Below are 10,776 nucleotides of genomic sequence, written 5' to 3'. Positions count from 1 at the left end.
TGTTGAGGTCCTTGATCCAGTTGACTATAGTTTTTTGCAGGGTGATAAATATAGATCTATTTTCATTTTTCTGCATGTAGACATCCAGTTGGTCCAGCACCATTTGTTGAAGATGCTGTTTTTTTTTCCATTGAATGGATTTGGCTTCTTTGTCAAATATCGAGTATTCGTAGGTGTGTGGATTTATTTCTGGGTCTTCTATGCGGTTCCATTGATCCTCCTTTCTGTTTCTATGCCAATACCATGCAGTTTTTATTACTGTTGCCTTATAGTACAGCTTGAGATCCGGGATGGAGATACCTCTAGATGATCTGTTGTTGTACAGCATCATTTTGGAGATTCTGGGTTTTTTTTTCTCCATATGAAGCTGAGAATCTTTTTTTCAAGGTCTGTAAAGAACTGAGTTGGTATTTTGATGGGAATTGCATTGAATCTGTAGATTGCTTTTGGCAGGATGGCCATTTTCACAATGTTAATCCTACCAATCCATGAGCATGGGAGATCTTTCCATCTTCTGAGATCTTCTTCGATTTATTTCTTTAGAGACTTGAAGTTTTTCTCAAACAGGTCTTTCACTTGCTTGGTTAGAGTCACCCCAAGGCACTTTATGTTATTAGTGGCTATTGTGAAGGGTGTTGTTTCCCTAATTTCTTTCTCAGCCTTTTTGTCTTTGGTATACAGGAGGGCTTCTGATTTTTTTGAGTTGATTTTGTATCCTGCCAGTTTGCTGAAGCTGTTTATCAACTGGAGTAGTTCTCTGGTTGAATTTTTGGGGTCGCTCTTGTATACTATCATATCATCTGCAAATAGTGACACTTTGATCTCTTCCTTTCTGATTTGTACCCCCTTGATCTCCTTTAGTTGTCTTATTGCTCTGGCTAGGACTTCAAGTACTATGTTGAAGAGATATGGAGACAATGGGCAGCCTTGTCTTGTCCTTGATTTCAGTGGGATTGATTTAAGTTTCTCTCCATTGAGTTTGATGTTAGCTATAGGCTTGCTGTATATTGCCTTTACTAACTTTAGGTATGTGCCTTGTATCCCTGATCTCTCCAAGACTTTAAACATGAATGGGTGTTGGACTTTCTCAAATGCTTTTTCGGCATCTAAGGAGATGATCATGTGGTTTTTCTCCTTCAGTTTGTTTAAGTGGTGGATTACATTGATGGATTTCCGTATGTTGAACCACCCTTGCATGCCTGGGATGAAGCCTACTTAGTTGTGGTGGATGATATCTTTGATATGTTCTTGGATTCGGTTTGCAAGTATTTTATTGAGTATTTTTGCGTCAATGTTCATAAGAGAGATTGGTCTGAATTTCTCTTTTTTTGTTGGATCTTTGTGTGGTTTAGGTATCAAGGTGACTGTGGCTTCATAGAATGAGTTTGGTAGTGTTCCTTCTGTTTCTATTTTGTGGAATAGTTTGAGGATAATTTGAGTTAGCACTTCTTTGAAGGTCTTGTAGAATTCTGCACTGAATCCATCTGGTCCAGGGCTTTTTTTCGAGGGGAGACGCTTAATGACTGCTTCGATTTCCTTAGGAGATATAGGGCTATTCAGTCTTTCTACCTGATCTTGACTTAGTTTTGGTAGATGGAATCTTTCAAGAAAATTATCCATTTCATTTAGATTTTCAAATTTTGTGGCATATCGGCTTTTGTAGTATGACCTAATAATTGTTTGAATTTCCTCAGTATCTGTGGTTATGTCCCCATTTTCATTTCTGATTTTGCTGATTTGGATAGTTTCTCTCTGCTTTTTAGTTAGTTTGGCCAAGGGTTTGTCTATCTTGTTGATTTTCTCAAAGAACCAGCTTTTTGTTTCATTGATAATTTGGATAGTTTTATTCGTCTCTAATTGCCTGATTTCAGCCCTGAGTTTGATTATTTCCAGCCATCTGCTCCTCTTGGATGTATCTGCTTCTTTTTTTTTTTTTTCTAGGGTTTTCAGTTGGGCCATTAAGTTGTTTGTATGTGATGTTACGAATTTCTTCTTGCAGGCACTTAGTGCTATAAATTTTCCTCTGAGCACTGCTTTCACTGTGTCCCATAAATTCGGGTATGTTGTGCCTTCATTTTCATTGAATTATAGGAAGTCTTTAATTTCTTTCTTTATTTCTTCCTTAACCCAGCTGTCATTGAGCATTAAGTTGTTCAGTTTCCATGTGTGTGACAGCTTTTTGTTGTTTTTGTTGTTGTTGATGTCTAGCTTTAGTCCATGGTGGTCAGATAGTATACAAGGGATTATTTCAATCCTTTTGTATCTGTTGAGGCTTGCTTTGTGACCAACTATATGGTCTATTTTGGAGAAGGTTCCATGCAGTGCTGAAAAGAAGGTGTACTCTTTTGAGTTTGGGTGAAACAATCTGTAGACATCTATTAGGTCCATTTGATTTAGGGCCTCTGTGAGTGCTTTCATTTCCCTATTTGGTGTCTGTCTATTTGATCTGTCCCTTGGTGAGAGTGGAGTGTTGAAGTCTCCCAATATTAAGGTATTAGGATCAATGCATGATTTAAGCTTTAATAATGTTTCATTTAGGAATGTCAGTGCTCTTGTATTTGGGGCATAGATATTCAAGATTCTGATGTCCTCTTGGTGGATTTTTCCTTTGATGAGAATATAGTGGCCCTCCTTATCTTTTTTGATTAACTTGGGTTGAAAAGCTATTTTATTAGATATTAGGATGGCTACTCCAGCTTGTTTTCTGGAACCATTTGCTTGAAAAACATTTTTCCAGCCCTTTACTCTGAGGTAGTGTTTATCTTTGTTGCATAGGTGTGTTTCTTGGATGCAACAGAATGTTGGATCCTGTTTGTGTAACCATTCTGTTAGCCTGTGTCTTTTTATTTGTGAGTTGAGTCCATTGATATTGATAGATAATAGTGACCAATGCATGTTAGTTCCTTTTGTAATGGAGTCGGTGATCTAACCTTGTTTCATTGCTTGTTTTCTTTTCAGTTTTGTTGGGATATTATCGGTATGCCCTGTTTTCTTGGGTGAATTTGTTTTTGTTGGATTGGAGTTTTCCTTCTAGTATCTTCTGTAGGGCTGGTTTGCTGTGTAGATATTGCATAAATTTAGTTTTGTCATGGAAAATTTGGTTTCTCCATCTATGTTGATTGAAAGCTTTGCCGGGTATATTAGTTTGGGTTGACATTTGTGATCTCTTAGAGTCTCTATGATACTAGCCCAGGACCTTCTGGCTTTCATAGTTTCTGATGAGAAGTCCGGTGTGATTCTGATAGGTCTACCTTCATATGTTACTTGGCCTTTTTCCCTTGCTGCTTTTAATATCTTTTCTCTGTTCTGTAGATTTAGTGTTTTGACTATGATGTGACGTGATATGTTTCTTTTCTGGTCTAGTCTATTTGGAGTTCTGTAGGCCTCTTGTATATTTATGGACATCTCTTTCTTTAAGTTGGGAAAATTTTCTTCTATGATTTTCTTGAAAATATTTTCTGGACCTTGGAGCCTGTAGTCTTCTTTTTCATCAATTCCTATTATTCTTAGATTTTGCCTTTTCATAGCATCATTGATTTCTTGGATATTTTGTGATTGGAACTTTTCTGATATTACTCTTTTTTTGAGCGAAGTATCAATTTCTGCATGTGTGTCTTCAGCTCCAGAGATTCTCTCTTCCATCTCTTGTATTCTGTTGGTGATGCTTACTTTTGTGGTTCCTGATCTTTTCTCCAAGTTCTCCAGCTCAAGGGTTTTCTCATTTTGTGTTTTCTTTATTGATTCTAATTCTGTTTTCATGCCTTGCACCATTTCTTTCATGCGTTTTAATTTGGATTCCTGTCTCTCTACGATGGCCTCTATTTCTTTGTTCATTTCCTTTTTGCATGCCACAAATTTTTCCTCTACTTGTGTATCTATTTGTTTGGCTATTTTTGCCTGTGTTTCTTTAAGGATTTTGTCTATTTCTTCTTTCTTTACCTCCAATTGACTGGCCAACTCTTTGAAAGATTTGTTCATTTCCTCCTTATGAGCCTCAAATAATTGGGTAAGCATGGCTTTAAAGTCATTTTCCTGTGCTTCTGATGAATTGGAGTATCCATCAATTTTGGGGTTTGCTGGTGAAGTCATGATGTCCTGATTTATGTTGGAAGTGTTCTTTTGCCTACCCCTGGCCATTGGCTTATCTGAAACCTTCCCTGTTTGTTTTTGGATTCAGCAGATCAGACTGGTACTGTCTCTCTCTGGCGTCTGGACAGTTCTTCAGGAAGCTGAGCACTCTCAGCATGTGCTGAGTACTAGCTGTACCTGTGGGAGAAAAGTACGCAGGCACAAACGGGGCAAATGCAAGCGTGTGTGTGTGTGTGTGTGTGTGTGTGTGTAAGTGTGCGTGGACGTGTGTCTCGAGGGACAGAGTGATGGCTAATGTTGAACCCTTGGGTATGCGGGAGGGACTCTGCACTGTATATGTCACAGGTGCTAGTGATGATTGCAGCGCAATTTCTGGCATTAACTGCCTTAACTCCTCAATTAGATCCACAGAGCAGGAACTTCAATGACCCTAGTTCCCCTCTGTTTCCCAAAGTGGGTATGTGGGTGGGAGGGGGTTTGATGCCTGGCTTTTGTTTTAGAAGGACCCAGGATCTGGGGATCTGCAGATTCTCAAGGGTGCACTCACTTACAGGCAGGTCACTTGGCAGAGATTGGATATCCTGGCTCTCTGCTCTCTGGTTTGGCCCTGCTTCTTTGATGTGCTCAGCCAGCTCTATGCTGCTGTCATTGCCAGGTTCTGAGGTGTTGCTGCAGCTGGAGATTTAAGGGTGGTCATGTCAGTAGGGTTTGGCGTAAGCAGGCTCTCTGTTCTCTGGTTTGGCCCTGGTTAGTCTTAAACTGGAGAGCTGTTGTGCCCTGCCAGCTCAGTGCTGCTCTGCCGCCAAGTCCCGCTGTATCTGGAGACCGGGTTGCTAGTCCCGATGCTTTCTGGGAAGTCCTGTGGTCTCTTCACTGTGCTCTCCAAGCTTGGAAGGCCCAGCGCCTGGTGTGTCTAGGCTGTATTGCATTTCTGCCTGGTTTTGGTGAGTATATAGTGTATTCTCTGTCACTGTGCGATTGGGCGGGCTGTACTGTCAGTGATGGCAATCCTGAGGAGCTAGGATGGCGTCTAGCAGACTAGGGCCCTGGGAGGATTGTGCAGCTGCTGAGCGAATCTGGGACCCAGGGACACGTACTGCTGGCTTTTGCCTGCTGCTAAGGGGCTTGGAGCTCTGCCTCAGTGGCTGTAGTCCCCAGGCAGTTAGGTCTGCACTGAGAAAGATGAGTCCACTGTGCCCTGTGCCGCTGTGCTGCGGAGGAAGGAAGTCTGGGGGAGGGGAGTGCCGCGAGATCCAAAAATCGTTTCTCTCCTTCCCCAATCAAGTCCCCGGTGACCCGAGACCAAAGTTTTCACCTCCTGCGAGGTGTTGTTTAGAAAGCCTCACCGCCGTTCTCGTTCTCTTGGGTTAGGGGTCCCTCCTTTCACCAACTCAGAAGCCTAGGCATTCCACCGCTCAGAAACTGTGTGTGCTAGTCGCCATCTTGGCTCCGCCCCTCTCGATTCCATGAATCTTAAAAGGCTACAATGAAAGGCTCTGGTTTTTGTTTTGTTTTGTTTTGAGTTACAATCTCGCTATGCATACCTCAGTATTCAGGATGCTACTATAATGAGTATGAACTGCCATGTACAAACTGAAATATCTTCCTTATTTTATATACAAGGTCTTAGTCACCTATTATTAACTATAGTCTTTCAAATGCTGAATCATACTCAACAAAGACTGGTTCACACTAAATCATGAATAATACAAGTTCTTTCACGTAGAATATAAAAGAAATTGATGTGAGTATGGACTACTGTTTAACAAAAGTTGAAAAGGGAATAAAGTTAAATTTAAATACATTATCTGAAGTTGAATTTAATAAGACATGTTTTGTTCAGGTAGGGAAATAACACATTGAAACCCATTACTATGTGAAATTGATATAGGTTAATCAAAAGTTAAGAAAAGGACAAAAATAGTAGACATGCTAGTGTGAATGGGGGAAAACTTCACAAGGCATCAACCCTACACAAAAATTACAGGCAATTAAAGTGTGGTTTTTTTTAAATCTTTATTTTAGAAGGATTATATAGTTACTCAATGAATAAAAATGATTTTTCAATGTACTTAGCACAGACCTAGGTTTTACAGAAGTACAAAGATTTGTCTTGCCTTAAGGAGGCTATGATTTGTCCTAGAAGATAAGATACACACATATAGAGGTGATGCAAGGTAATGTATAACTAATGTGTAATTGTGGTATACGATTTAAATGCTGAAGTAGGACTGTGGGCTAGAATACATAAAAGTTGCATGGATGAAGAGGAACTTGATTCATTCTCAAATGTGAGTAAGGTATACATTTGAAAGGGAAAGAAAAAGACAATGACAGCCCAAATCCCCTTTTTGTTTGCTTGAAATGTTGCAAATATGAGTTTAACTTGCCTTTTTTGTCTTCAAATTTGTCTATAAAAAAACTTAAGTACTTGTTAATTCATATATTTTTCAACTTTAAGTTTTACAATTTGTGTTTTATGTAGTAAATCTTCTACATAAGTTTCCTTCTGTATCTAGTCAAATGCTAACTTTGCTAAGTTTTCTGATGACATTTTTATGTTTTAACAGCTAACATTTTTTATTTTATTTATATACTTTACATTCTGATCACAGCTTCCTCTCTGTCCTCTCCTTCCAATCTTTCCCTCTAACTCCTCACCCCATCTCCCGCTCCCTTTATTCTCAGAGATGGGGAGACATCCCATGTATATTAATACTTCCTGGCCTATCAAGTTGGAACAGAACTGAGGCTAGACAAGGCATCTCAGCTAATGGAGATGTATCCAAAAGCAGGCAGCAAATTCAGAGACTGCCCTGCTCCCACATGAAGAACAAGCTGCACTTCTATTACAAATGTGAAGGGGCCTAGTACTGTCCCATGCATGTTCTTTGTTTGGTGTTTAAGTCACTGTGGGCTCAGGTTAGTTCATTACATAAGTTTTCTTGTGGTGTCCTTGACCTCTCTGGCTTCTTCAATCCATCCTCCATCTTTTCCATAAGATTTTCCAAGGTCCATATAATGTTTGTCTGTAAATCTCTATATCTCTCTCCATCAGCTTCTGAGTGAAGCCTCTAAGATGAGTTATACAAGGCTCCTTTCTGCAAGTATAACAGAATATCATTAATAGTTTCAGGGCTGGACTCACTGTCATAGCACGGGTCTCAAGGTTCTGTGAGGTGCTAAGAAGAAGCTATGTTCTTTTGTATTTGGTTGGAATGTTCTGCAGATAACTGTTTTATCCATTTGATTCATATTGTCAGTTAGCTTTATTATTTTTGTGTTTAATTTCCAGTGACCTGTTCATTGGTGAGAGAGGTGGGTTGAAGTCACCCACTATTAATGTGTGGGGTTTGTTGTGTGATTTAGGATTTAGTAATGTTTCTTTTACAAATATAGGTGCCCTTGCATTTTGGCGTAGATGTTCAGAATTGAGATATCATCTTGGGGGATTTTTCTTTTGATGATTACATAGTATTCTTCACCATATCTTTGAAAGTTGAAAATCTGTTTTATCAGGTATTAGAATGGCTGCTCCAGCTTACTTCTTGGGTCTGTTTGCCTCAAAACCTTTTTCTATCCCTTTACTCTGAGGTAATGTCTATCTTCATTTATACAGGTGTGCTTTTTGTATGTAGTGGAATGATGGATCCTGTTTTTCCCATCCATTATGTTACCCTCTGTCTTTTTATTGTGGAATTAAGTCCATTGATGTGGGGGTATTTATTCCCTATGTTTTTATGTGTGTAGTTAACTTCCTTGTCGTAAGGTTTTTCTTCTAGTATTTGCTGTTGGGCTGGATTTCTGGATAGATATCATTTAAATTTATTTTTGTGTTATAATATCTTGCTTTCTGCATCTCTGTTGATTGAAAATTTTGCTGGGTGTAATAGTCTGGTTTGACATCTGTGGTCTCTTACAGGCTGCAATATACTTGCTCAGGCCCTTCTAGCTTTTACTGTCACTCTTGAGCAGCCAAGTATAATTGTGTTACTTGTACCTTTAATTTCATTTCGATTTGTAGTCAAATAATGGGATTGCTGGGTTTTGTTTGTTTGTTTTGTTTTTGTTTTGCCTGGGGCAGGGAGAGTTTTGAGACAGGGTTTCACTGTGTAGCTTTTGCTGTCGTGAATTGCTTTGTAGACCAGGCTGGCCTCAAATTCACAGAGATCTGCCTGCCTCTGCCTCCCAGGAGCTGAGATTAAAGGCATACCTAATCATTACTGGCATGATTGCTGGAGGTTTTGATGATTATTTGATTTTATGTTTGATTTTTCATATCAGTAACGCTTTTAAAATTACTTTTGATTTCTAATAAATACTAGTTTGTTGTTGCTGTTTTGCTTTGCTTTGCTTTCCATCACATGTATCTGATTTTTCCTAGGAAGTCTTAATATTGATCTGCCAATAAATAGTATTCCCTCTGATCATCCTTAACTTTCCAAGAGTGATCATTTACCCTTGCTTAACATGAATTTTGTCATGTTGTTGTTTTTCTGTTTTAATACATCTACTTATTCTGTTTTCTTATCTTTATTTATTCTGCCTTCAAGCCTCTTTGCAGCATTACCTCTTGGTGTTTAAAAAGCATCTTCCTGAACATACAACATCAGTGTCTTCATTTTTCTTATGCTACTTCATTCTTGGTGTCATTTTGTAGTTGACTATAAAATCTTCGAGAGGAGAGGAGGTTTGAAACTATTTTTCCTCAGCCAGAGTGAACAGAATAACTAGGATGTTCAACTGTATTAGTGACTTCCAGTGCTAATGTGACCAAAATACTTGACTAAGGGCAGAAAGGCATCTATTGTAAAGAGTAAACTAGCTATATGAAGCTATTATTCTACACAGCCCTCCTTTTCTTTGTCAACCTAAAACATCCTTATAAATCTGAAAGCATTTCAAGTAAATATAATGTTCATAAATTGTATATCTGCTCATAAACATGGCTTTGATATTTGCACTAAAAGATTCAACAACTTAAAGGATGAAACATTTAGGCCCATGTATTCAGAAAGTTAAGCCCATGGATTTATGGCTTTTCTAATTCTGGAACTTTGACATATATGCTGAAGCAGAACTTCCTACTAGAAGAAGTCTGTGGTCATGAGTATTCTTTACCTCATAGTGGCCATGAAGCATATCAGAGAAGTAAGAAGTAAGTTGCAAAAAGATACATTCCATAAGGATAAATCTCTGAGATTTACTTGTTCTGTCCTGGTGCCACTTTTCAAGTATACTACTCAATACTTTATTCAAATTTAAGCTCCATCAATGATCTATTCATCCCTGGAAATACTCTCATAGATACACCCAGAGTATGCAATACTATTCTCCTTTGAAATTTTCAGTCCAGACAATTTGAGAGTGAAAGTCAATCATCAGACTGTCAGCCTACCTTCCGCATACCTAACTTTGGATCTTTTTAAATGCCAAATTTCTAGTAGAAATTTTGCTAATATTATTGACAACTATTAACTATTATATTATGTGCTAGTAGGAAACATGAAAACATATTCTTCTAGGAATAATGATTCAAAACATGAGTGAGCATGGATGTTATTAACATGCAAGAGAATTTCCACAGAGTTCTCTTAGAAAATGTTAATAGTTTACCTAGCATAATGGGTACTTTTTTAAATGAATCACGAATTTCATCAATCTTTTTAAAGAGTTCTTCCCAAGATTAATTTAAAAAAAAGAAAATTAGAGATTTGACTCTTTTCTAGCATGGTGTGACTCACAAGCATGACACACAATATGTTATGTACATCCTAGTGGGTATTTAACACAGAGTCTATTTCCATGTTACAAGAAGTAATATAAATTTTAGTTGAACCCTTGTTATCTATCTTAAAATTTCAAATGAAATAATTACTTAACATTCTGCTTCCAAGATTTTATCCATTTTTAATGACTAACCTCTCCCTTCACATTAAAAATTTTAGCCCTTACCAGCCATTATAAAAATAAAAATACAGTCTAATAATACAGTACATAAAAGATGGTTCAGGATAATCCAAGATGGCAGTGCTGACCATTCAGGATATCTGAACAGCAGTTCAGTAGTGAAAGCAGGGTGACCAGCAGGCTGTACTCTGGACCTCCAAACCCCAACATCTGTATTTCTCAAGTGAGAGGAGAATCCATAGGGATACTTGAAAGTCCATCTTCAGGCTACCCAGCTAATACCAGGAAAATTTCTCAGGCTCCGCCCAGCCCTGCTCAGCCTTAGGCCACCTACCCAGTTTCACCATCTGGGCTTACCTTCCTGGAACCTGCAGCAGCTTACTCCCCTCTGTCACTGCAGCCTTGGGCCACTCACCTAAACCTACCTTCTGTGAATATATTCCTAGAATCAACAGAAACAGCAGCAGTGGTGCACTCAAGGAGTTTCTACCCAGCAGCCTTAAGCGACCCTCCACACAAGCCCACTTTCTGTGGATACCTTCTTGGGACCAGAGCCTTGCAGCTTTAACCTTAGGCACTCATTCTCACTGCCTGTCTGAAGAATACCTTTCTGTACTGAGGGTGAGACACCAAACTTGCAAGCCCATTCTCACAGTCCCATGGACACCTTCTGGGTACAAGAGGCTCCTGTTTCCAAACCCAGGAAATCACACTCAACATCCTGTGGTCACCTTTCTGGTCACAGCAGATAGTGGAGCTCACTCTCACCTCCCAGTT

Source organism: Meriones unguiculatus, chromosome X (genome assembly GCF_030254825.1).
Source record: "Meriones unguiculatus strain TT.TT164.6M chromosome X, Bangor_MerUng_6.1, whole genome shotgun sequence".
Classification (NCBI taxonomy): domain Eukaryota; kingdom Metazoa; phylum Chordata; class Mammalia; order Rodentia; family Muridae; genus Meriones; species Meriones unguiculatus.
This window is presented reverse-complemented; position numbering follows the sequence as displayed.